The sequence below is a fragment of the Pan troglodytes genome, chromosome 4 (assembly GCF_028858775.2).
Source record: "Pan troglodytes isolate AG18354 chromosome 4, NHGRI_mPanTro3-v2.0_pri, whole genome shotgun sequence".
Lineage (NCBI taxonomy): Eukaryota > Metazoa > Chordata > Mammalia > Primates > Hominidae > Pan > Pan troglodytes.
The window spans coordinates 57,087,825-57,115,597 of NC_072402.2; the positions used below are offsets into that span (position 1 = coordinate 57,087,825).

The window sequence follows — 27,773 nt, forward strand, 5'->3', positions numbered from 1 at the left end:
TTTTACACTGTTGGTAGTAGTATAAATTAGCTCAACCATTGTGGAAGACAGTGCTTTACACAAGGATCTAGAACCAGAAATACCATTTGACCCAGCAATCCCATTACTGGGTATATGCCCAAAGGAATATAAATCATTCTATTATAAAGACACATGCACATGTATGTTTTGCAGCACTATTTACAGTAGCAAAGACATGGAACAAATCCAAATGCCCATCAATGATAGACTGGATAAAGAAAATGTGGTACCTATACACCATGGAATACTACACAGCCATACAAATGAATAAGTTCATGTCCTTTGCAGGGACTTGGATGAAGCTGGAAGCCATCATCCTCAGCAAACTAACACGGGAACAGAAAACCAAACACTGCATGTTCTCACTCATAAGTGGGAGTTGAACAATGAAAACACATGGACACAGGGAAGGGAACAACACACACCAGGGCCTGTTGGGGGTTGGGGAGGGGGTGAGGGGACGGAACCTAGACGATGGGTTAATAGGTGCAGCAGACCACCATGGCACACATATACCTATGAAACAAACCTGCACATTCTGCACATATATCCCAGAACTCAAAGTAAAATAATAAAGTAAAATAAAATAAAAAATAAGGACTCACCTGGAGCATTTGTTAAAAATACTACTTCCCAGGCCCCTTCTTTGGAGACTTTTGCTCATTCAGTAGGTCTGGGACCAGGCCCAGGTTTTGTTTTTTTTTTAAACAAGTACCTGCAGGTGAGTCTCATTATGAGGAATGTATGAGAAGCAGTATTGTAAACAAGAGGGATGGGAACCAAATTCTATGTGAATTAAGAGTAGGAAAGAAGTTATTTCCAGCAGAGAGGTTGGAGAAAGCTTCCCAGGGGAGACAAACCTTGAGAGATGGGTAGGATTTGACACTAGAGAGATGTGGAGGAGAGCATTTCAGAGTGAAACTAGAATGAGTGAAAACAGAGAGGGGATACTGTGGCACAGTGGGAGCCCATATAAGTAGTTCTGTCCATCTGTAGTATAGGATTCATGAAGGGGAAGATCTCAAATACCATATGAAGACATTTAGACTTTATTTTGAAAAAATTTGAAAGATGTTGTCTGTTCCTGAGCAGAGAAGTGACGTGATCAGAGCACCATGACTGTTCATGGATTGAAGCTGGGCCCAGATTGGACAAAGAAGAATCTTCATAGATTTGGAAGCCACTCCTGTGGCTGGGAGAACTGAGGGCTTAATGTGACAAACTCAGGTTTAAGCCTTTCATTGTCTCAGCTTCATTAAGGGGAAAATATCCATTAAACATCGAGGTGGTGTTGTGACAAGTGATTTTCTAAGGTAAAGTCCCCCCTCCGTATTCATGGGGGATTGGTTCTAGGCCCCACAGATACCAAAGTCTAGGGATGCCCAAGTCCCTGATATAAAATGACATGGTATTTGCACCTAACCTATGCACATCCTCTTGTATACTTTAAATCATCACTAGACTACTTACAATGCCTAATGCAATGTAAATGCTATGAAATAGTTGTTATACTCTGTTGTTTAGGGAATAATAAAAAGAAAAAAGTCTCTGCATGTTTAGTACAGGTGCAATTTTTAAAATATTTTCAATCTGCAGTTGGTTGACTCTATGATTGTGGAATCCATAGACACCAAGGGCTGACTGTATTTGTTTTGTTAGTCATTTCAAAGAGAATCATCTGTGAACTGCTGTGTGGAGCCTCACAGCAATGGAATGGTGGGAGAGTCCTTTGCAAATCACAAGTAAGATTAATCCTCATCATCCACAGAGACTTCAAGAAATTCAGATGGGGGCCGGTTGCAGTGGCTCCTGATTGTAATCCCAGCACTTTGGGAGGCTGAGGCGGGCAGATCACCTGAGGTCAGGAGTTCAAGACCAGCCTGGCCAACATGATGAAACCCCAACTCTGCTAAAAATACAAAATTAGCTGGGTGTGGTGGCGCATGCCTGTAATCCCAGCTACTTGGGAGGCTGAGGCAGGAGAATTGCTTGAACCAGGGAGTCAGAGGTTGCAGTGAGCCGAGATTGTGCCACTGCACTCCAGGCTGGCAACATAGCAAGACTCCCTCTCAAAAAAAAAAAAAAAAAAAAAGGAGGGTGAAACTCCGTCTCAAAAAAAAAAAAAAATTCAGATGGTGTCCTGAGAATTCCTTGCAGCTCACTCAAACCTAATTTCTCTAAGACGCCTCATCTCTTCCTAAAAGAGCATTTTATGAAGTCCATCCCCTGAAATCCAGGGTGATTACTAACTAAATAAGCCTGTCTTCAGAAAGCCATAGCCTTTCAACTCAAGGACACCCATAAAACATCCTCTCTTTTTTTTAGAACAATGTATTATTAATGCATCAAAGTGTTTTAGCCTTTTCCAAAGAGAGTAATCGGATGGATGGATGGATGGATGGATGGATGGATGGATGGATGGATGGATGGACGGATGGATGGATAAGTGAGTAGATTAATAAATATATGAACGGATGAATAAGATATTTACCCATCCCCCCATTGTTATTAGAAAGCTAAGCTTTACTCTCAAACTTCAAGCTCCAATCTTTCTGTTGTACCTCCCACCACACTGGTGACCCTCCTAGCTAGCATTCCTGCTGCACTGGCACCCTTTCTCCAGAATTATTCCCACCTGAGGGCCACTGGGCTTTCCCAGGGTCCAGCTAGGAAGCTGCCTCTCTGCCCATTGTGATCTGCCGCTTGCTGAGGCATTTGCTGTCTAAGTGGTCATGTTTGGCCCAATGTCTCAGAGCCAGTGTTGTTCTGGTAACAATAAATGTTTTATTTCCCCTCGTTCATGGGCTTAGATATTCAACCAAGGCAGACTTCTCAAACACTGAAGTCATACCATCTTACACAGCTTTAAACTTTTTTTTTTTTCCAATGGCAAATGAGATTCAAGAGCATTCTGAGAGGAGCTGGACTGGCCTGGATGATGCACATTGAATAAGATTTGTGTGTGCCCTGCACGTTTGCTCAAGAAAATAAGAAAGGAAAAACCCTATTTCATGCTCCAGGAACCCAAGAGAATTATATAGTATGTAGGAATGTGCAATGAAAAAAAATTGATTTGAGGAAAGTAACTGTAGGACAAAGGTATTAATAATGACTTCTAAACCTGCAGTATTGAAGATGCCCTCCACAAGGCCCAAATACACATAATTTTTTTTCAATGTAATACATGCGTACTTGGATATTTTTGCCTCAGAAATAGCAGGCACACGCAGCCTCTGGAATCCCATGTGTTCCACTGTGTACAGTACTTCTGTTGCAGCTGACAAGCATAAATAGTCCTGAAATAGTACTTTGTGCTTTTATTCTCTTTAATGCAAGTAAACACAGGCACTGCTACCAAGGATGCTTAAGGCATTCTCAGCACTACTGATAACTTATTACAGGACATTTAACTTCTGTTTCTCTGTTAATCCCTCTGTAAAAAGGAAACAATACCAACTCATACAACAGAAAATAACAGCTGCTATTTGTTAAGTGCCAACTCTGCATGAGGCCCTTGGTACTGTACCAGTACCAGTATCCTTACATCAACCTGCCAGCATAGTTTTATCATTGCACCCATTTTACAGATGAAAAACTCTAAAACTCAGAGGCTAAATCACATGCCCAAAGTCACACAGTGTATTAGGCCATTCGCGTATTGCTATAAAAAAATACCTAAGACTGGGTAATTTATAAGGAAAATAGCTGTAATTGGCTCATGGTTCTGCAGGCTGTACAAGCATGGCCCTGACATCACTGGACTCCTGGGGAGGCCTCAGGGAGCTTTTACTCATGGCAGAAGGCAAAGCCAGGAGCAGGCACATCACGTGGCAAAAGCAGAAGAGAGAGAGAGAGAGAGGGAGAAAAAGAAAGAGAGAGGGAGGAGAGAGAGAAGTGAGAGAAAGAGGGAGGGTAGGTGGGAGGGAGAGATACTATGTGGAAACTCCCAGTAGGCTGGTAGAAAAGTAAATGGGGAGACAGCCTACCATACACACTTCACTAATTACTCCTCATCAGTTATCTCCAACCTCACCCCTGGGATCTCACTCTTCTGAACTCACTGTAATAAACTACAACACCGTTTCTCAGTTCTCCCAACTTCCACAACACTTACATAAGTGTTCTTTTGTGGCCACCAGGCATATTTTAACCTCGAAGGGGAGTTTTGGTAGGTAGAACCAGGGGCTTGACCACTGCCCCTGTCATGGCTAAATAGGAAAAGGGAAAGCATTCACCAGAAAACAATAATGTAGAATCTGAGGAGAGTATTACCATCCTCCCAAAAATTGCTACACTAAGCACTATCACAAAGACAGTTTTATGATTTTTCAGGCACCCTGGTCTACTTCACTAGGAAAAATAAATATATAGCAATTTCTCTCAATCACTTTTAGACAGGTTTTATCCCACCAACTTAATAAAATCACAAGGCTTTGTTCACAGGCATAATTTGCAGATTTGGGAAGATGCTCATATATTTGATTCTTGATCAATATGTAGATTCTCCTTTAGCTACCACATTACTAAGAGGTCATCTGCAGTAATCCATCCATATATAAATTAACTCCACATTATCCAAGCCCTCTGAGTCTGGAGATATACTGCTAACCTCAGAGTTTGGGGGAGCTGGCCTCAGGGCTGCAGGGCAAGATGGATCACATTTGTTTAACTGCATGTTTGGGTTAACCAAAAGCCAGCTAATCAGAGCCACATGGTATTTAAGCGAACGTCTTTGTGTCTATAAAATAGATTCCTGAAAACCAAGTAAAACTTGTTTAACCAAATGTGCTGTTCTCATTAGCTCACTACTCTTAATGTTTGCTCATAAAAGCTGATTTTGGTCACACTAGTGGTCATCTAAGGGAAGGTCCATATCATAACAAACCTCATAATGACCCAACAGCAGACATATGAAAGAGACACTTCTGCATCAAGACCAAGGTCAAAAATGGAATGCTGGAGTCGTGTTGCTTTCCATGACATCTTTACCCAGCCTCAGGAGCTGCACCAGTAAACTAATGTCATGGTTTTTGCTAGGTTAAGAGTTGAGAAAGAAATAAGATACAACCTAATTACATGATTTCTACCTGGGGTTAGAATAATCTTAGGAGCAAGAAAAGAAAATATGAGTGGAGTCAAATGGGCATATGTCTTTGATCTTTTTGTCTTCTTTTGCCCGTGGTATATCTCTTTTGCAACTTCTTTCATGATAGAAGAATATCCTTCCTCCTTTCTCTTCTTTCATTCCTTTTTTCCTTCCTTCCTTCTGTATCCACTATGTACTCAAATTTTCTAACTCTTGAAGGAAGAGGGAAGAAAGGTGAGGGAAGGAAATACAACCTTGAAATTAAGCTCTGGGAAACAAAATAAGCAGCCCACACATGACTCATGCGGGGAGTTTTGACTTCAGTTTGCATGTCTAGAGAGAGCTGTGGGTTTCAATCCCACCCAGAAGCCATAGATCGAGGAGAGGCTTTCTCTTTCTTCCACCCCTCCTACCTCATTCCTAACCTAATTGAGACCATGCCCTCCCTTAGAGACACTAAATAATTAGATGTGAACTCTCAAATGGCTGTGATTCATCCATGATATAGTTATTAGCAGTCTCACATTGCCCTTATTTTTCATGATAACCCCAATATGGAATAGTAAGCATAGACACTTAACCACTGCGTGGAGAGCCCCAGTGGAGAGAAGGTTGGAAAGCCTGCAGAGCTGCAGCAACTGGGAGCTGCCCCACGTGAAAGAAAACGTGGCACTGTGTTCCCAAGGAGATAGTAGCAGATTACCACTCAAAGGTGGGGCGGACAACTTGGCTTTTGTTCCTGTGGGTTTATTCATTGTTCTGATGCAACTGGCAGCATTTTTATGAGTCAAAAAAAAAAAAATCCTGATGGTTGGAGATGAACTGGTCTTTGAGTCACAAAAAACTTCCTGATGTGTTTTTTCAACTGTGATTCTAAAACAGCTTTGTCTCACCTGAAATAGGGACTCAGTACCTTCAAGCACTACGGTTAGGAAGACTAAGATACTGAGATCTTAAACTGCCCACTAATTAGACCTTACTAACCCATGTGACTTGCTCCGGGAGCAATAGTGGGAGTAGTAGTGGATGTACATATCAATATATCCAGCACAGAAAAAAAGCAATATTGTTTTCTCTTCTTTCACACTGACACCTCATCACCTCACATCTGGATGGCTGCACCAGCTGGTCTCTCCTACCTCAAGACATGCAGCAGTCGACAAATCAGCCTTAAGCACTGCTTCCATCATATCATCTCCCTGCTCAGTAACTTAAATTCCTGCTTGCTGAAGCAAATCTAAACTCCATTATCAGGCTACTTAAGGCCCTCCCTAACTCGATCCTCCAATGTGCCTACCCAACCTTATTTCCTAGTAACTTCTAATATTAATTCACTGTGTGGTCCCCCTTAATCTCTCCCTTACTGTATACCACATGCATTTTTGTGCTCAGTTCTATCATTGTCACTCTCCTTTACTGCTCTATATATGGAGAATGACCTTCATCAAATCTATGCATATAAGTCCGACTTAGCATTAAAGCCCCACCACCCAAAAACTTCATCCTACACTGAAGATGCCTCCTCTGAATTCCTACATAATTTATAGTCTGTCCCAAGTAGGTTACTATTTAATTATTGTGGCAGATATTGTAAATTTTCTGCCAGTTTCTATCATTCTCTTCTTCCTTTAAGTAATAGAATATTTTGTTTTTTAGCTAAGCACATGGCTCCCAACTAAGGGCTGCATCTCCTAGCTTCTATATGAGCATGTAACCTAAATTTTGCCATGAATGTGAGCAGAAATCAATTATACAATTTCTTCACATCCTGTGAAAACAATGACAGCATCTAAACAATTTTGGAAATTTTAATTCTAGTTAATTGATAGAACAAGTACAGATAAAATCAATAAAGACATAAGAACACTTTTTTAAAAAAAGCTATAAGCCAATTTGACCTATTTGGTATTTATAAAACACTAGACCCAATAGGAGCCAAATACACATTCAACTTGTATGCTTATGAAACATTCAGCAAGATAGAACACTTATAGTTTGGCTATAAACACATTTTAATAAATTTAAAAGATTGACATATAGAATATATTCTCTGAGCACAAGAGAATTCATGAAGAAATTAATAAAAATAAGATATCTGGAAAAATCCTCAAGTATTTGGAAATTAAACAACATGTATCTAAATAATTCATGAATAAATCAAAAGTCAATTGATTGGATTGAAGGATGCAAAGTATTGTTCCTGGGTGTGTCTGTGAGGGTGTTGCCAAAGGATATCAACATTTAAGTCAGTGGACTGGGAAAGGCAGACCCACCCTCAAACTGGGCAAGCACAATCTAATCAGCTGCCAGTGCGGCCAGAATAAAAGCAGGCAGAAGAACGTGGGAAGACTAGACTGCTTTAGTCTTCTGGCCTACATCTTTCTCCCATGCTGGATGCTTCCTTCCCTCGAACACTGGACTCCAAGTTCTTCACCTTTGAGACTCAGACTGGCTTCGTTGCTCCTCAGCTTGCAGACGGCCTATTGTGGGACCTCACCTTGTGATCATGTGAGTCAATATTCCTTAATAAACTCCCCTTTATACATACATCTATCTATCCTATTTGTTCTGTCCCTCTAGAGAACCATGACTAATACAGAGAGATTAGAAATTATGTTGAACTGAATAAAATAAAATAAAATTCAATATATCAAGGTTATAGGATACAGCTAAAGTGATGCTTAGAGGAAAAAAATATAGCTTTAAATACATTTATTAGAAAGCTAGAAAATTCTAAAAAAAAATCTATGGCCTATCACTCTAAAAAGCTAGAAAAGGAAGAACAGATAAATCCAAATTATGCAAAAAGAAAGAATAATAAAAAAGCAGAAATAAATGCATGATACAACATGCAAACAGTGAATAAAATCAAAAGTTGGCCCTTGAAAAATGTCAATAAATGTTATAAAATTTTACCTACAGTGATAAAAGGTTTTAAAAGAGAGAGAAGAACATAAATTACCAGTATTAGAAATGAGAGACATGACCACAGATACTACAAATACTAAAAGGCAATATTAAGAGCAATTTTATGGCAATAAATTTAACAACTTGGATGAAATGGACTAATTTCTCAAAAGATATAAACTACCAAAGCAGTCACAAGAAGAAAAAGAATATATAAATAACCCTATTCTACATTTAAAAATAAATTTATAATAAAAATTCTTAACTCTCCATAAAGAAAATTTTAGGCCCAGATAGCTTCACTGATAAAATTCTATAAAATATTTAAGGAAAAAATAATACTAGTTTTCAAAATTGCTTTAAGAAATGTGCCAATTTACCTTATGAGGACAGCATAACCCTGATACCAAAAAGACATTACAAGAAAAGAAAACTATAGAACAATAACCCTTGTGAGCATATAACAAAATATTGTTTATAAAATGTTAGCAAATTGAATCTCATAATATGTAAAATAGATACTATATCATGACTAGGGGCTGGGTGGTATATCCCAGGAATACAACATTTGAATATCAATCACTGTAATTCACAGCATTAACGGAATAAAAAAGAAAATTCATATAATTATCTTAATAATGGCTAAAAGGCATTTTAAAAATTCAACAACCATTTCTGATAAACACTCTCAGCAAACTAAGAGTTCTTTAATTGAATCTATAAAAGATCTACAGACAACATCATGCAAAGGATGAAAGACTGAATGCTTTTCCCTAGGATTGGGAACAAGCAAGGAGAATGCTTTTACCACTCCTACCAAACATTGCGCTGGAGGTTCTAACCACTGTAATAAAGCAAGAAAAATAAGTAGAAGGCATATAGATTCAAAAGGAAGAAGTAAACTATCTTTATTCACAAATGACATAATTATGTACACGGAAAACTCTTAAAATGATATTTTAATAGCTATTAGAATTAATAAATTTAGCAAGGTCACAGAATGCAAAGTATATACACAATTATTACCTTTCTATATGTGAGCAAAAAACTATTGAAAACGTATACAACAATGCATTTAAAATAACAGCAAAAACATGAAGTACACAAAGCAAAACTTAACAAAGATATATACATTGAAAACTACAGAACATTGCTCAGAAAAATTAAAGATTGTAATAAGCACCATTTTCATGGAATAAAAGACATACTATTGTTAAGAGGTCAGTTGTCTGCCAATTGATCTGTACATTTAACCAAATCGAAATATAAATTCTAGCATTTTTTTCTGAAAACTGACAAGCTGATCCTAAAAATCATATGGGAATACAGAGAAGCCAAAATAATTTTGATAAAGAATGAAATTTGAGACGTATACTACTTGTTTCAAGAATGATTATAATGCTACAGTATTCAAGATACTACGGTATTGGTATAAAGGTGGGCATATAGACCACTGGAACAGACACAGACCCATGCATACATGGAAAATTTATTTTAAGAAGGAGCCAGTAATTCAATGGAGGAAAATTAGTCTTTTCAACAAATTGTTCTAGAACAACTGGATATCTACAAGGGGGAAAAAATGCTCTTTAACCCTTATCTCTCAACATATATAAAAATTAACTCAAAATGGAAAACTGATCTAAATTAAAGCTAAAATTATGATGTTTTTAGAAGAAAACATAAAAGAATATCTTTTGACACTTTGAGTTTTGCAAAGATTTCTTAGGTCATATAAAGCATGAATCAGAATATTAAAAGATTTCATCTCAATAATAATAATATAAGACAACCTACTTTTTCTAATAGTCAAAAAGTTTTAACAAATATTTTACGAAACACTACAATAGCTTATAATCACATATAATGATGCTTAACATTACTAGTCATCAGGGCAATGCAAATTAAAACTACAATGGATAGGAGTTTAGGGTATGGGGACAAAAAAGGAAAAAACTACAATGGATATCACAACGTAGTTACTAGAATAGCTGGTTAAACACGTTGATAATAACTAGTGTTGGTGAGGCTGTAAAGCAACTAGAATTTTCATACATTGCTAATGAGACTATCGAGTATTATATTCACTTTCAAAAATTGTTCAGCAGTCTCCTGAAGTTACCAAGACACGCTTACCATATGATCCAGCAATTCCATTCTTGAGTATTTACCCAAGAGAAATGAAAACATGTGTTCACTAAAACACTTGTACACATCTGTTTGTGACAGCTATGCTCATAAAAGCCCCAAACCGGAAACAACGTCCATCAGTAGACAAACGTATAAACAAATTGTAGTGAATTTGTGACATAGACTACTACACAGCAACAAAAAATGATGAACCACTGATACACATAACAAAATAAATGAATCTCAAAAACAATACACAGGGCAAAAGAAACAAGATACAATGCAGCATGGCGCAGGGTGCATTGTAGAGTCAGCACTGGCATAAAACTTAGTGTGAGTATCTGTTTAAATTTACAACTTAGACACCTGACTTATATCACCCAGCCTGAAAGCACTTGCCATATAATTCCATTTATGTGATATTCTAGAACAGGCAAAAATAATCTGTAGTGATAGATATCAAATCAGTAGCCACCTTAGACCAAGAGTAGACGGCATTTACTGCAAAGGGCATGAGGAAATGTTTAGGGATGATGGAAATGCCATTATCTTGATTAGGGTGGTGGTTCAATGGGTGTAAGCAATCTGCCAAAGCCCATTAAAGTATACACTTAAAATAGGTGTATTTTATTTTCTGTAAACTATAATGCAATAATACTGACTTTAAAAAAATAAAAGAAAAGGCATTGCTCATGCTCCACTTTCACCCCTCTTCTGCCTAGCTGTGTGGGCTGAAATGTGAATGAGGTTGGGATAAGCCAGCTTCAACCATAACAGAGCAACAGGTGAAGGAACCTGGATCCCAGCAGCCTAGCTGCCCCCGAGTGTGGGACCATTCATTCCTGGAGAGAAACAAGCTCCAATCTTGTTTGAGTCATCGCATTTTTGAGTCACTACATAACACAGCTTAGCCTTATCCCCAACTAACATAATTACATATAATTGAGTATCAGTTACTTTATGTGTATAAGACTTATCTATTCCAAATAGACTAAAACTTCTTCATAAGACAAGCCTGGAGAAAAATAAGCCTTAGTCCCCAGATCACTTAGAAGATACAGGCTCATCAATGATAGCAATTCCCCACACTTCCCTCTATCACCCAGATGTCTCATGTGACTGAAACCCTGCAGTGGTGGTCAGTGCATTCTGGCTGGCTGAGTAGTGCCTTCTTTGTCACAGGAATACCCAACAATTAAGCAAACGTACTGGAATTATTTCATGGTCTCCTGCAGAAAGAAAAAGAAAAAAAATTAAAGAACTAACAGTACATGTAGTCAAGAACACAATAAGAACATGATGAATTCTCAAAAAAAGGCTAACAACATAATATTGAAAAGGTAATGGAGTCCATATGACACCAAAATAATCAGTTCAAGAGAAAAATAAAACTGTTTAAATTATCAAAACACTACCAATTGTCAAAACACTGCCCCCACCCACCCACCCACCCACGCGCGCGCGCGCGCGCGCGCACACACACACACACACACACACACACACTGATTAAAGCTTTAAACTTTTAATTCATTCTGTTGTTACTACATAAACAATACACCCCTATGACATCCTTCCCATTAACCTCTTAGAACCTAAATTCACATCTACTTTAGAAGACTGGAAGAATAGAAGGATGATAGAGGTTTTTCCAAGCACAGGCGGTAGCAGTAGTTTAGTGTCACTCCTCTAAAAAAGTACAGTGAAGTGAAAGAAGGGGAGGGGGGCAAGTTAGTATCATAAACTGATGAATGGCTCTTTCTTTTTTCATTGAGCACCTACTGTGTGCAAAGCCTTATCCAAAATTCTAAAAAAAAGAAGATCGGTGAGCCAAAGTCACTGTTTATAAATAGTAGACCTGTGCCGAACTTTTATAAGAGAAGAAGCTCTTTGTTAAGTTTGTTACTTTTTAAAAGATTGGCAAAATGTCATTTTAGGGCTCAGGCATGAGTATTTTTCTCGGAAGATGCTGGTCTAAATCTTTTTGTGGCATGTACCGTCACTTCAGGAGTTGGAAGTTTTTCTGTATAACTCACTAAATGAGTAAAGGGATAGAATAAGATGAAAAGTCATGAAACCCAAGGACATTTGAACTCAATACAGTGAAATTATTCAATGTTATTTTATTAGAAACTTTTTCACTAGCTTATTCATTTAACAGAATTTATTACAGAATGCAGAAAGTTTCCTGTTTTCACCTCATCATATTTTGTTTTAAAAAATTACATTACTGACCAGGAGACATTTAAAATGTTTAACTTACTAAAAGTGAAAATAAAGCACAAATTAAGAATTCACTGATAGAATACAGTCATTTCTATTCCTTCCTCATATATAAATGTCTATATTATCCGTTATTAGCCAACTTTCAATGAACAAAACTGAAACATACAATCTTTCCATTCTTAAGATTCCCTCGTCTCCAGCCTCATTTTTTAATCTTAACTCTGAGAACATAGAAAAAGAAAAAGAAAAAAAAAACTAAACACTTGCATTGTATTAAATCACAGGTGTTGAGAAAAACCTTTGCTGTCTTAGAAACATCCTAAGTATGCTTACAATAGTAGTTTTTTGCAATGCAGTTCATTTATTTTTAAAAACACAAAGTAATGAATGTAATTGCTAAGTAACCACTAGCAAGGTTCACTTCTGTGTCACTTTAGGAAACAGAAGGAAAATACAGTCTCATACACTAGAAGCACACTTACAACTCCACCTTCTGTTTGGACTTTCTTCTCAGATTGGCTAGAGTTACAGAACTGACCAGGTACAAAACTCCTGGCAAAGAGATTTATTTGAGGTCATAAATCAATAACTCCTCTGGAGCCCTATAGGAAAGAGCCCCTTACCATCGGCACTGCTTCTTATCTCTTCCCTCCCGTGCCCCTTTGGGGTGGCACATATATTCTGTTTTTGTTTGTTTGTTTGTTTGTTTTTCCAAACTCTTGTCATTTTATTTCTGCATGGAGTCTTTTTAGTTAAGCGACTTTTTTAACATATACTTTAAGTTCTAAGGTACATGTGCCCAACGTGCAGATTTGTTACATATGTATACATGCGCCATATTGGTGTGCTGCACCCATCAACTCGTCATTTACATTAGGTATTTCTCCTAATGCTATCCCTCCCCCAGCCCCCGACAGGCCCCGGTGTGTGATGTTCCCCACCTTGTGTCCATGTGTTCTCATTGTTCAATTGGGGTGGCACATATATTCTTTCCTGAGCAGGAGCAGCTAAAGAGGGAACTTCTGCTCCCCCATCCCCCTTTCATTCTCTGCCCACTTCTTCACATGCTACCCCCTGCCTCCAATGCCAGTGGAGCAAAAATTGTCCATTTCATCATCTGAGTCCAGGACTTAGATAGGCTTGACACAGGAGTGATTGTGCCCTGAAAGCAGGAGCCCTGGCATGTTCTTCCAGCTTCCATATAGCATGCCGGCCAAGACCAGTCTCCAGGGCTCACCTCTTTCCCTCAGCCAAAACTAAGTAGCTCACTCTCACTCTCTTTCCATCTGTCTCCACATCCATCACTCCTTCTCTTCCATCTCCTCTGCCCATGACTGTGGGGCTTTTAGATTCAAGAGCAATAAAATAGGAAGCCTCACTTAGGCCTGGAGCCTAAGTAGTTTTCCAGTGCGACATTTATACAATGAGATATTTGGATGCTTATCAAATATTTAAAAAGTCATATCTCATTTCCCATTTGGCAATTGTTTTCCACTGTGTGCTCCCTCCTCAAAGATTTTTTTTAAAAAACGGTCGGGGGGTAGTGATTGTGAGGATTCCCAAACACTGCCCTGAACACCCACGATCAGGACTAACTTCCCCTCCTTACAATCCTGCATTGAGCAAACTACAATGTGATCCTCAAAACAATCCTTTGTCTTTATTTGCACAATACTCTATAATTCGCAGTTTTCACACCTACTATCTCATTGAAGTCTCCTACAACTTCGCGAGGTTGGTACAGCAGAGAACATCAACTATAATAACAATAATAAGGCTAAAAAGAATCAGTTGGCTCACACTGTGAGTCTACAGAGAGCAGGACCTGAAGCTGAGATCTCTAACTCGTAGTTCAGGACATTTCCCTCCAGGTATGACCACAGGCTCTCAGGGTTCACTTGCTTCTAAAAGAGAGAAGTGGAACTATACTCAGGAAACGTGTACTAGTGGGGATTGTGTGAACATTTGGACATAGAAGCCATGTGCAAGCGTATGTCTGTGTGTACACTAATGTTGGCAAAGGACCAAAACAAAAGAGACTCATACCATTATTTGATCTAGCATCATTTTAGTAGGTCTTATTATTTTTGCAAATTGCTTTCAGGACTAAACGTATCTATTTCTCTGCTTCTTGGAAATTTGCACAATAGCAAGAGTCCTCATAACCTCTTTCTCTTGACCATTCTTAGTTTAACACAGGGAACCCTACTACCAGGTTTCCCCACCTAGATGAAATAATCACAAATACTATCATATATAATCAGATGATTTCACATCCTTCTTTACTTCCATAGAAAAAGTAGCATGCTTCTAAAACAAAGAGATTTCGTTACTGACAATATCAAAGTTTACTTGTTGCTTTTTTTCTTCTCTAGCACTTTGATCTACTAAACATTACTTTTAAACTAAAACCGTACAATTGAAACTGGAGCACACACCAAACCAGTAATAAAGTGGGAAGATAAAATAAAGGTCACCAGATATCTTCATCAGTGTAAGTAGAAAAGCCAGCCCTGGATGGCTGGTGTAGAGATCTGTCCTCACATTTCAGGACAAAAGCAAATCCCTATTGTGATTTAAAAAATGGTTCTAGATGAAAATAATAAACCCACTATGTTATTAATAGTAACAGTCTGTACCCAAACTACAGCCAGACTATAGACTTGGGGCAAAGGGACAATAACAACCACGTTAAACAGACTTAGTAGGTAATGAAGTTTCAACCAGCTGGGATGAAATCAAATCAGTCTCCTAGTTTACTTTGTTTGCCAAGTTCTGGGTTACAGATGCTGCTGAGGGTCTCTAAGATGAACAGACCAAGGTAAGTATTGACAGACTCTTTCGGTCTGAGAAAGCTGTCAGACACTGCTCTAATGCAGAGGGTATGTGTTCCATTTGTTCATGGTTGTCATTTGACTAAGGGATCTAACCAAATTTGCATATACTGGAGTCTTAAGAAGTGTTTTCATCAAACATCTGGAATTGGTGTTTAGTTTGTAGTCAGAGTTGTAACATGAATTCCACAACATTTTCATTAATTGCATGTATTATGGCATCTTTTCATCAGTTGCAAAGCTTAGTTGCTTACAGGATGAAAAGGAGACTCTAAATCCTGAGACCTTCGCCAAGTAGCATAAGCTCAAGGTAAACTGATTCCTCCATCTGTTAAATAGTGGGGGAGATTACCTTGCTTGGTTTGGGTCCTGAGGCTTAACCAATTCATTTGTTGATTTTTCTCCATGAAATCCTCATGGAGTATCAACTATATCCCAGCCAGTATTGGAAGGAATGGAGAGGTGGAGCCAGGGGTAAGATATAGCAATGAACAGACAGACAAATATTCCCACCTTATGGAGTTACATTCAGGTGGGGGAGGTGGCAGGAGGGGAGAAGATCCAACAATGAGCAAACAAACTAGCAAGTACGTCAAAATGTAAAAGGTGCTGTGGAAAAACTAATGGCCGGAAGGAAGATAGGGAGTGTGAAGGTGATGGTAGGTTTCTGTTTTAAACTGAGGTATTAGAGAAGTCCTCAATGTAAAGATGGCAAAAAAAGAAAAAAAAAGTTGAAAATACTGTATTGTTTGTATCTTCCCAAAGTCTGGCAAATACTCAAGTGAAGAAACTACATTTTAGGAGGAACAAGGCAGTCTACTCTTCGTTCTGATCCCCCTGTTCTAATCCTCTTCCAAAATGAAGTCCTAGTGCACTATCTGAATGCCCATAAGTGAGCACTACATGCTATGCAAGATTAATCTAAATGTTATTCTAGGATCTTATTAGTTTTTCATTAGGGGAGTAGTGAGAGGCCCCATCATTTGAAGAAAGATCACAGAACCGGAATTTGGAGCTTCAAGTCTCTAGTCTCAACTCTGCCATAAATCTTTTTGTCACTTAAGGCCAACCGTTGATTTGTTTGGTTGGTTGGTTGTCTGGTTGGTTGGTTTCAATGGATCGCTAAACATTTGGGAAGTAAAGTATATGATATAAAAGCCACAAATTAAATTAGAAAGGAAAAGAAAACTTTTCAGTACTATTTCTAGTGAAAAAAAAAAGAAACTCTTAAAAGAGATTTAGAGAATGAGAGTGATATAATTAGTCAAATGAGAGATGAGACGCAAATCAAAACATTCAGTAAGAGGGCACACTGCATCAGAGGATGAGGAATGGTGAAGATGAAAAAGAAAAGTCATTTCCTTGACTGGAACCAAAATACTGAAGAGGTTAATAGCAGACAGTGAAAGAAAGAGTGTAAACCAGAGCCCACTGAAGGATCAACTCGAGGATGTGAGAACTTCATGTCTGATCTAAAACTTCAAGGGAAAAGGAAACTCTGTTCATCCAATTACATAGGAAAAAATAATGCCATTTAAACAACAATCAAGAAAGGAAATTTGAAAAGTAAATTCAGAGAGTGAAAGCAAACACTTTCAGAGTCAAAGATAACACCAAGAAGACAAAAAGATAACACCAAAATAAATTCTAAGAGTGGTCTATTATGATATTCTGTATTGTCCAACAGTTCTAGAATTGCCATTTAGTATTTTTATATTCAGAAAGGGAATGTAATTCAATGTAAAGATAGTCTTAACAAAAGACTAGGGTGCCAGAAAGTAAAAAGAAAGCTACAAACTAAAAATTCAAATTAAATCATTACCCCAGATTTGTTGTTTGATGACTGTCTATTTCTATTACAGACTTTTTGCATAAAGGAAAACTGTGGCTTTGGAAAACATTTTAGAAAACATCCAGTTTATCCTTCAGTTATTAGAGAAGTTCTCAAGTGCAGAGAACTTGTGCCATCACAAAGGGCAGTTAGCAAGAGAGAGTGCAACACAAGAAGAGAATCAGGACCAGTATCAGAACTAGAATCAAAAGTGTGCTCTTAACCCTAACCATTCTAGGAGGAAGGCTTTCATCAATGTCCTAGGTAGAAGAGATTGGTGGTTCATGCCAGAATGACCTTTTACATCAGTGGTTTTTAAATTTTGAGCTAAAGAACTCTTCCAACCAAACCTCATTTACAGGCCCAGTATAAACAGACAAAAGAGGATCTAATCTACTATGGAAAAGAGCCATGAAATCCACCTTTTCAGGTCTCCCTCAGCCCATAAAGCCACGCAGTTGGACATGGTGGTACATGGTATGAAAACCAATGGCTTTAAATCATACTCATATATTAGGATTTAAATTTGCTGTATGGGGAGATTAAATGTACATTTAAAATATATATATAGTATTTACATAAATACACATGTAAATATATTGTATTCATCCATTTTGCATTTCTATACAGGAATACCTGAGACTGGGAAATTTATAAAGAAAAGAGACTTATCTGGCTCACTGTTGTGCAGGCTGTACAGACAGCATAGTTCCAGCATCTGCTTCTCATGAGGCCTCAGGAAGTGTTCACTCATGGTGGAAGGTGAAGGAGAAGCAAGTGTGTCATATGGTAAGACAGGGAGCAAGAGAGAAGGGGAGAGGAGGTTCCAGGCTCTCTTGAAACAACCAGCTCTTGTGTGAACTAATAAAGCAAGAACTCAGTTATTACTACAGGGAAGGCACCAAGCCCTTCCTGAAGGATCTGTCCGCATGACCCAAACACCTCCCCGTAGCCCCACCTCCAACACTGGGGATCATATTTCAACATGAAATTTGTAGGGAACAAATATCCAAATCATATCGTATATCTCTTTAATACATGAAAATGAATTTACATTAACTTTTAAATAAAGCTGGTGTCTCTCTGAGGTCCAGAGTTTATTGAGGACCATCTGAATCTGGTGAGAGTTTCCACCTTTGGAGTCACTGTCCTGATGGGTACACCAGGCTTAGGATCACACAAAGCAGGTGCCTAATACAGCCCAGCTCCATATGTGTTGACTACATAACACCTGTCTTCTATTTAAAGACATTCCTTGGAAAGCATATTCAGGAATAGTCTATAAAATCCAATGACTAGGTTATCCGAAAGTCTGAGAATAGCTTGGGTAAAGTACATTACTTTGGTAAAGGAAGCAGAAGTAGGGCTAAAAAAGGCCAAAGTAAATCTAAAACTAGAACACAGTCTTTTGCCTAAGTACAATGTACATTAATAGTTTATGGTTCTCTGGACTGTTTTGGTTTTGGTTTTTTTCATTTATTTGTCTTGCTCTTGCTTTTTTTTTTTTTTTTTACCTAGATATTTGCCATTTAGACATCTTTATCAAACTATCCACAATGACATCTATGTATGTGATTTCCTCTGGGTCGTTGGAGTACACAGCCCACTGACATGTACTACACAGAGATCCACTGAGATTACTATGAGGTGGGGAGCAGATGGTGAGATATGATCTGCGACAGACTCTAAAATAAATAAGCCCCAAGTTTCCACCATATCTCAACTGTAATGAATGCATAATGGAAATGAAATCATAGCTATGTATCCATTTCATTTGACATTTTTTATGGGTTAAGGAAAATAAGAAGAGCAGACTTAGATCAGCACTTTCCAGGCAGACAAGTCAGAAAAAAAATGAGCTAGTTAGTTGTGCTTTATGGATCAATTCTTAAAACAAATGGAAGGGTTCACTCCACGCATTCATCCATTTAGACTTATAAATAAAAACTAAGTGAGAAGCAGTCAGTCACTCTTCAGAAGGCTTTGCTTGAGAACTAAGGGATGTGCCTCTCAAACTCCCTAACCCTCCCGTTCTCTTCAACAGTAAACCAGGCTGTCTTTTACCACCAAGATTCTGAGACCCAGAAACAAAGACACAACAAGCCAGAGTTCTCTGAATTTTAAGGAACTGGAAATTAACAGGGTGAGGCTTGGAAAGAGGAGCTATTCCTTCTCTTTCTAATGAAATCCCTCAGAGAGAAACCCCCTTTCCATTTGAATGAAAACCAGAAATGGCAGAGATTATATTAAAAAAAATTTTTTTAAAACATTGTCTTCAGTTGCTGTGAAATGAGAGATTATTTTCAAATTTCCTAGGAATAAATTTCACCAGCTGGGTAAACCTTTGTAGTTCACAGGTCTCGCAGGCAATTGCTGGCTCCCATCCAAGCACAGAAATGACAAAAACCCACTTTGAACTCAGACTGCCATGATGATATCCTCTGGAGAACGAAAGAGAAAGAATAAAAAGGTATCTGCAGGATTCCCCTAAGCAGAGAGGTTTGGCTGCAACATAAGGCTGCATAAAACCCTCTGCAAAAACCCCCTAAGCAGAGGGTTTTATGATTTCTGCTACAAAAAGCAGCATCAGAAGGAGCTGCTGTCTGGGTTCTGAATGAGCACCAATAACACACCTAGCTGGGGGTTTAGGGCAAGGGGTCCCACTCAGTAGAGTGTGCAGATAAGAAAATCGAACTGCCCATTTAGCTGAACAAATTGTTGGTGCGCGGGTTACATTCAGCCTCTCATGGGCCTCTTGAATACATCTCAGGAAGAGACAAAAGGAAAAAGACCACATCTTTGTTTCTCCAGAAGAAAGAGGTATTGGATTTCTTCCTTTAAATCAAGTCTCCAAGTGAAAAAAGGAAACATGAAATGTTAACAGTCTCAGTAAGGTTTCCTCTAATGTCTCTTGTGGTGCCTTGAATCTTTGTAGTTAAGTTTAGACTTAATAGTCTCATTTTTCCAAGGATTTCTCCAGAGGGTTTGTTCAAAGCAGCAACACAAGGTCATCCGGGGAAAAGGAGGTAGGAGAAAATGCCTCCCCCTCATCCAGAAAAATCCTTTTCATCTCGTCTCACAAATGCTACATCAATTAAAGAAACTCCCCTAGCCATCTCACCTCCATGGTCAGATTCTGTAAGCCCTATGTGGAATGCAATGAAAAGGAATGGAAACAGGAAAACTCCCAAGAACTACCTTGAGACAAAGGAGTCTTCCAGAGCCTGACAAGATGCTCCCCTTGACCAAATTCTAGGCAGGCTCTTTTGAGCTGCCTTTTTTGACTAGGCCCCATCCTTGGGCACATTCTCCAGAGCCCAGTTTTAGCAAGAATCTTGCTAAATCCGTTTAGAGAGAATCTCCACTTTCTATATATGATTAGCCACAACACCTGACCAAATTATTCATCTTCCCCACTTGGTATCTGATGACCCTGGCCTGCCTTCAGTAAGAATCCTGTCACGTACATTTAGCCAGAATCCTCGAGGCTTTCTCTTAGTAATTTTCCATCCACTGACACCCACCCTGCTCCTTGGCTGTGCATCCTGACTTGCACAATCCATATTTGGAATCGGGCCCAGTTCTATACTGAGGCCTCTTTTCTCCTATTACAATAGTCCTGAATCAAATATTCTTTTTCTGCTGTAAATACTCTCAAGTTCAGGTTTTTCTTTGGCAAGCTTATCCCTTCCACAAGACTGTGCATAGGAACCTTGACTCTCTGATATGTGGACAAAGCTATTTGTTTATTCACAGAATGGAAGGAATCTTGCTTAAAGTGGATGGTTTACAGAGATCTGGGATGCAGAAATGGTTTTTCAATACTGAGAATGTTTCTTCTGTGGAATCAGTGAATTGTTTCAGCTCAGTTTTAAGAAGAAATCACAGGATTCCTGACACTATACTTAGCATAGATGCTGAGGGATGAGAGCAAATTGGTAAGGATTCCTTAATATGAGAAGTCTCCTAGGCCCTCTGATGGAACTTCCTGCCCCTCAAGCCTTGATATTTTTCTCCTGGGAAATCTAGAATTAGCACCCTTGTGGCTAAACTTTTCCCACATCTAGACCTAGAGTGGAATGCCAACCCATCTGCAGAATCACTGCATACTAAAATGTTCCTACTGGAAGGGACCCTAGAGATCATCTGCCAGTGTCCTCATTTTATAGATGTGGGAACTGACACTCCCAAATATTTAACAGTGCTCCTCGCCACCAGGTAATGTCTCCCAGAGGAGTGATGCCTTCCATTTGCAAACAAGCCAAGTTTAGAAGAGACAAAAAACAAAAGGAATTAGTTTAATTCCCAAACATATTCAAGTTCTAGGCCATTCCAATGAAAGAAAAGAGATAGATAAATTATTCTGTACCATAGAAGCCAAAAGAAGACCAAGTTATTTGAATAAAATTTACCCACCTTCAACTGATTTAACTCCACAGTTAAAACACAACATCTCAACTCACATGGACTGTTTTACCCCAAGGGTTCAGGGATGGCCCCCATCTATTTGGCCAGGCATTAGCCCAAGACTTGAGCCAGTTCTCATACCTGGACACTCTTATCCTTCAGTATGTGGATGATTTAATTTTAGCACCCATTCAGAAATCTTGTGCCATCAAGCCACCCAAGCACTCTTAAATTTCCTCGCTACCTGTGGCTATAAGGTTTCCAAACCAAAGGCTTAGCTCTGCTCACAGCAGGTTAAATGCTTAGGGCTAAAATTATCCAAAGGCACCAGGGCCCTCAGTGAGGAACGTATGCAGCCTATACTGGCTTATCCTCATCCCAAAACCCTAAAGCAACTAAGAGGGTTCCTTGGCATAACAGGTTTCTGCTGAATATGGATTCCCAGGTATGGCGAAATAGCCAGACCATTATATACACTAATTGGGGAAACTCAAAAAGCCAATACCCATTTAGTAAGATGGACACCTGAAGCAGAAGCAGCTTTCCAGGCCCTAAAGAAGGCCCTAACCCAAGCCCCAGTGTTACGCTTACCAACAAGGCAAGACATTTCTTTATATGTCACAGAAAAAACAGGAATAGCTCTAGGAGTCCTTACACAGGTCCGAAGGAGGAGCTTGCAACCTGTGACATACCTGAGTAAGGAAATTGATGTAGTGACAAAGGGTTGGCCTCATTGTTTACGGGTAGTGGTGGCAGTAGCAGTGTTAGTATCTAAAGCAGTTAAAATAATACAGGGAAGAGAACTTACTGTGTGGACATCTCATGATGTAAATGGCATACTCACTGCTAAAGGAGACTTGTGGCTGTCAGACAACAGTGAGGAAAGTAACTAAAATCGTAAATCCCCATGGCCCTCCCTTATCATATTTTTCTCTTTACTGTCCTCTTACCCACTTTCACTCACTGCACCCCCTCCATGCCACTGTACGACCAGTAGCTCCCCTTACCAAGAGTTTCTATGGAGGATGCAGCTTCCCGGAAATATTGATGCCCCATCATATAGGATTTTATCTAAGGGAACCCCCACCTTCACTGCCCAGACCCATATGTCCTACAACTGCTATAACTCTGCCACTCTTTGCATGCATGCAAATGCTCATTATTGGACAGGGAAAATGATTAATCCTAGTTGTTCTGGAGGACTGGGAACCACTGTCTGTTGGACTTACTTCATGCATATTGTTGTCTAATGGGGGTGGAGTTCAAGATCAGGCAAGAGAAAAACACGTAAAGGAAGTAATCTCCCAACTGACCTGGGTACATAGCACCCCTAGCCCCTACAAAGGACTAGATCTCTCAAAACTACATGAAACCCTCCATACCCATACTTGCCTGGTAAGCCTATTTAATACCACCCTCACTGGGCTCCATGAGGTCTCAGCCCAAAACCCTACTAACGGTTGGATGTGCCTCCCCCTGCACTTCAGGCCACACATTTCAATCCCTGTAGCCGAACAATGGAACAACTTCAGCACAGAAATACCACTTCCTTTTTAGTAGGACCTCTTGTTTCCAATCTGGAAACAACCCATACCTCAAACCTCACCTGTGTAAAATTTAGCAATACTATAGACACAACCAACTCCCAATGCATCAGGTGGGTAACTCCTCCCACACAAATAGTCTGCCTACCCTCAGGAATATTTTTTGTCTGTAGTACCTCAGCCTATTGTCGTTTGAATGGCTCTTCAGAATCTATGTGCTTCCTCTCATTCTTAGTGCCCCCATGACCATCTACACTGAACAAGATTTATACAATCATGTCGTACCAAAGCCCCACAACAAAAGAGTACCTATTCTTCCTTTTGTTATCAGAGCAGGAGTGCTAGGTGGACTAGGTACTGGCATTGCCAGTATCACAACCTCTACTCGGTTCTACTACAAACTATCTCAAGAACTAAATGGTGACATAGAACAGGTCACCGACTCCCTAGTCACCTTGCAAGATCAACTTAACTCCCTAGCTTCAGTAGTCCTTCAAAACCGAAGAGCTTTAGACTTGCTAACCGCTGAAAGAGGGGGAACCTGTTTATTTTTAGGGGAAGAATGCTGTTATTATGTTAATCAATCCAGAATCATCACCAATAAAGTTAAAGAAATTCAAGATCAAATACAACATAGAGCAGAGGAGCTTCAAAACACTGGACCCTGGGGCCTCCTCAGCCAATGGATGCCCTGGATTCTCCCCTTCTTAGGACCTCTAGCAGCTATAATATTGCTACTCCTCTTTGGACCCTGTATCTTTAACCTCCTTGTTAAGTTTGTCTCTTCCAGAATCAAAGCTGTAAAACTACAAATCGTTCTTCAAATGGAGCCCCTGATGCAGTCCATGACCAAGATCTACTGCGGACCCCTGGACCGGCCTGCTAGCCCATGCTCTGATGTTAATGACATCAAAGGCACACCTCCCAAGGAAATCTCAACTGCACAACCCCTATTACACTCCAATTCAGCAGGAAGCAGTTAGAGCGGTCATCGGCCAACCTCCCCAACAGCACTTGGGTTTTCCTGTTGAGAGGGAGGACTGAGAGACAAGACTACCTGGATTCCCTAGGCCAACTAAGAATCCCTAAGCCTAGCTGGGAAGGTGACCGCTTCCACCTTTAAACACGGGGCTTGCAACATAGCTCACACTCAACCAATCAGATAGTAAAGAGAGCTCACTAAAATGCTAATTAGGCAAAAACAGGAGGTAAAGAAATAGCCAACCATCTGTTGCCTGAGAGCACAGCGGGAGGGACAATGATTGGATATAAACCCAGGCATTCGAGCCAGCAATGGCTACCCTCTTTGGGTCCCCTCCCTTTGTATGGGAGCTCTGTCTTCACTCTATTAAATCTCGCAACTCAAAAAAACAAAAACAAAAAAAAACAAAAACTCTTATCTTCTTTATCAAAAGAACAGTCTTCAAACTCTAAAGAAGAGAATAATCATGCTTAATAGGGAATTGGAGAGATGACAGATTGAGGAAATAGTTAAGAAAGTAGGACATCAGGCCCACCCAAATAACATCTAGAGCAATAACATAGTTAAATCTACTGAGTGTCCACTACATGAGAGGCACTATTCTAAATCCTTTGCCCAGATTAACTCACTAAATCTTCACAACATATTTGATAAGCATTATTATTAGCCACATTTCACAGGTAAGGATTAGGAGTTCAGAGGGGTAACTATCAGCTGCTAGAAGTTTCACAGCAAGGATTTCTGCCCAGGAAGGTTAATCAACCTTTCATTAGTATATTATGCTGAGTTGCAAATGAACCTACAGATACAATAGCTAAGACACTGGCACTTATCTCTGCAGGGGAAAGTGCATAAGACTGGGATTAGGGTCAATAGACTTGAAAAGGTCAAGGTTCTTATTTTCAAAAACAGGTAAAAGAAGATTAGGAAAATGATATCCTCATAAGTCTGACATCAAACCACAGCAAGTCATGTCTAAACAGAGTTTATGAACTCAGAAAAGAAAGTGATAAGTATTGAGGACCAACCCAGGCTCCTTATGGACAAATCGTGCCTTCTGATAAGGTCACTAAAATGACAGATCAGGGAAATTCTGGAGACACAGGCCATCTGAATTCAACAACACATTGGAAATGTCTGTCTTAATATTCTTAAAATCATGATGAATAAATTTCGTTAGTTGAAAAAAATGGCTCTCCCTCTCCCTCTCCCCTTTCTTTCTACAGTCTCCCTCTCTTGCCAAGCCTGGACTGTACTGCCATGATCTTGGCATGCTGCAACCTCTCTGCCTTGGGCTCCCATGATCTCCTGCCTTGGCCTGCTGAGTGCCTGGGATTCCAGGCACGTGCCGCCACTCCTGACTGATTTTTGTATTTTTGGTGGAGATGGGGTTTCGCTGTGTTGACTGGGCTGGTCTCCAGCTCCTGGCCTCGGGTGATCTGCCCCCCTCGGCCTCCCAAGGTGCTGGGATTGCAGACGGAGTCTCACTCACTCAGTGCTCAATGTTGCCCAGGCTGGAGTGCAGTGGCGTGATCTCCGCTCGCTACAACCTCCACCTCCCAGCCGCCTGCCTTGGCCTCCCAAAGTGCTAAGATTACAGCCTCTGCCCACCCGCCACCCCCTCTAGGAAGTGAGCAGCGTCTCTGCCTGGCCACCCATCGTCTGGGATGTGAGGAGCCCCTCTTCCCGGCCACCCCGTCTGGGAAGTGAGGAGCGCCTCTGCCCGGCCGCCACCCTGTCTAGGAAGTGAGGAGTGTCTCTGCCTGGCCGCCCATCATCTGGGATGTGAGGAGCGCCTCTGCCCGGCTGCCCCATCTGGGAAGTGAGGAGCGCCTCTGCCCGGCCGCCCCATCTGGAAGGAAGTGAGGAGCACCTCTGCCTGGCTGCCCCGAAGGGGAAGTGAGGAGCACCTCTGCCTGGCCGCCACCCCATCTAGGAACTGAAGAGTGTCTCTGCCCGGCTGCCCCGAATGGCAAATGAAGAGTGCCTCTGCCCAGCCGCCCCATCTGGGAAGTGAGGATCGCCTCTGCCCGGCCGCCACCCCGTCTGGGAGGCGAGGAGCGCCTCTGACTGGCAGCCCCATCTGGGAAGTGAGGAGCGCCTCTGCCCGGCCGCCCCATCTGGGAGGAAGTGAGGAGCGCCTCTGCCCGGCTGCCCCGAATGGGATGTGAGGAGTGCCTCTGCCCGGCCGCCTCATCTGGAAACTGAGGAGCCCCTCTGCCCAGCCACCCCATCTGAGAGGTGAGGAGCACCTCTGCCTGGCAGCCACCCCGTCTGGGAAGGGAGGAGCATCTCTGCCTGGCCGCCCTCTCTGGGAAGTGGGTAGCGCCTCTGCCCGGCTGCCCCATCTGGGAAGTGAGGAGCACCTCTGCCCGGCCGCTCCGTCTGGGAGGTGAGGAGTGTCTCTGCCTGGCCGCCCTGTCTGGGATGTGGGGAGCGCCTCTGCCCAGCCGCCACCCCATCTGGGAAGTGGGGAGTGCCTCTGCCCAGCCGCCCCGTCTGGGATGTGAGGAGCGCCTCTGCCCGGCCACCCCATCTGGGAGGAAGTGAGGAGCACCTCTGCCCAGCTGCCCCGAATGGGAAGTGAGGAGTGCCTCTGCCCAGCCGCCCTGTCTGGGAAGTGAGGAGTACCTCTGCCTGGCCGCCCCGTCTGGGATGTGGGGAGCGCCTCTGCCCGGCCGCCACCCCATCTGGGAAGTGGGGAGTGCTCTGCCTGGCCGCCCCATCTGGGAGGTGAGGAGCACCTCTACCCAGCCGCCACCCCATCTGGGATGTGAGGAGTGCCTCTGCCCAGCCGCCCCGTCTAGGAACTGAGGAGCCCCTCTGCCCAGCCACCCCATCTGAGAGGTGAGGAGCGCCTCTGCCTGGCAGCCACCCCGTCTGGGAAGGGAGGAGCGTCTCTGCCCAGCCGCCCTGTCTGGGAAGTGGGGCGCGCCTCTGCCCGGCCACCCCATCTGGGAAGTGGGGAGCGCCTCTGCCCGGCCGCCCCGTCTGGAAGGAAGTGAGGAGTGCCTCTGCCCGGCCGCCCCGTCTGGGAGGCAAGGAGCGCCTCTGACTGGCAGCCCCATCTGGGAAGTGGGGAGTGCCTCTGCCCAGCCACCCCATCTGGGATGTGAGGAGCACCTCTGCCCGGCCGCCCTGTCTGGGAAGTGAGGAGTGCCTCTGCCCGGCCACCCTGTCTGGGAGGAAGTGAGGAGTGCCTCTGCTCGGCCACCCCGTCTGGGAAGTGAGGAGTGCCTCTGCCTGGCCGCCCCGTCTGGGATGTGGGGAGCACCTCTGCCCTGCCGCCACCCCATCTGGGAAGTGGGGAGTGCCTCTGCCCGGCCGTCCTGTCTGAGAACTGAGGAGCCCCTCTGCCCAGCCACCCCATCTGAGAGGTGAGGAGCGCCTCTGCCCGGCAGCTATCCTGTCTGGGAAGGGAGGAGCGTCTCTGCCCGGCCACCCCGTCTGGGAAGTGGGGAGCGCCTCTGCCCGGCCGCCCCATCTGGGAAGCGAGGAGCACCTCTGCCCGGCCGCCCCGTCTGGGAGGTGAGGAGCGTCTCTGCCTGGCCGCCCTGTCTGGGAGGTGGGGAGCGCCTCTGCCCGGCCGCCCCGTCTGGGAGGTGAGGAGCACCTCTGCCTGGCCGCCCATTGTCTGGGAAGTGAGGAGCGTCTCTGCCCGCCTGCCCATCATCTGGGAGGTGAGGAGCGCCTCGGCCCAGCCGCCCATCATCTGGGATGTGAGGAGCGCCTCTGCCTGGCCGCCCCGTCTGGGAAGTGTACCCAACAGCTCCGAAGAGACAGCGACCATCGAGAACGGGCCATGATG

At 41.9% G+C, this 27,773-nt stretch overlaps 1 pseudogene; it reads left to right on the plus strand.

The window, feature by feature from the left end:
• Positions 1–22,346: 22,346 nt before the first annotated feature.
• On the plus strand, positions 22,347–23,966 carry LOC134810014 (syncytin-1-like; annotated as a pseudogene).
• Positions 23,967–27,773: the final 3,807 nt, after the last annotated feature.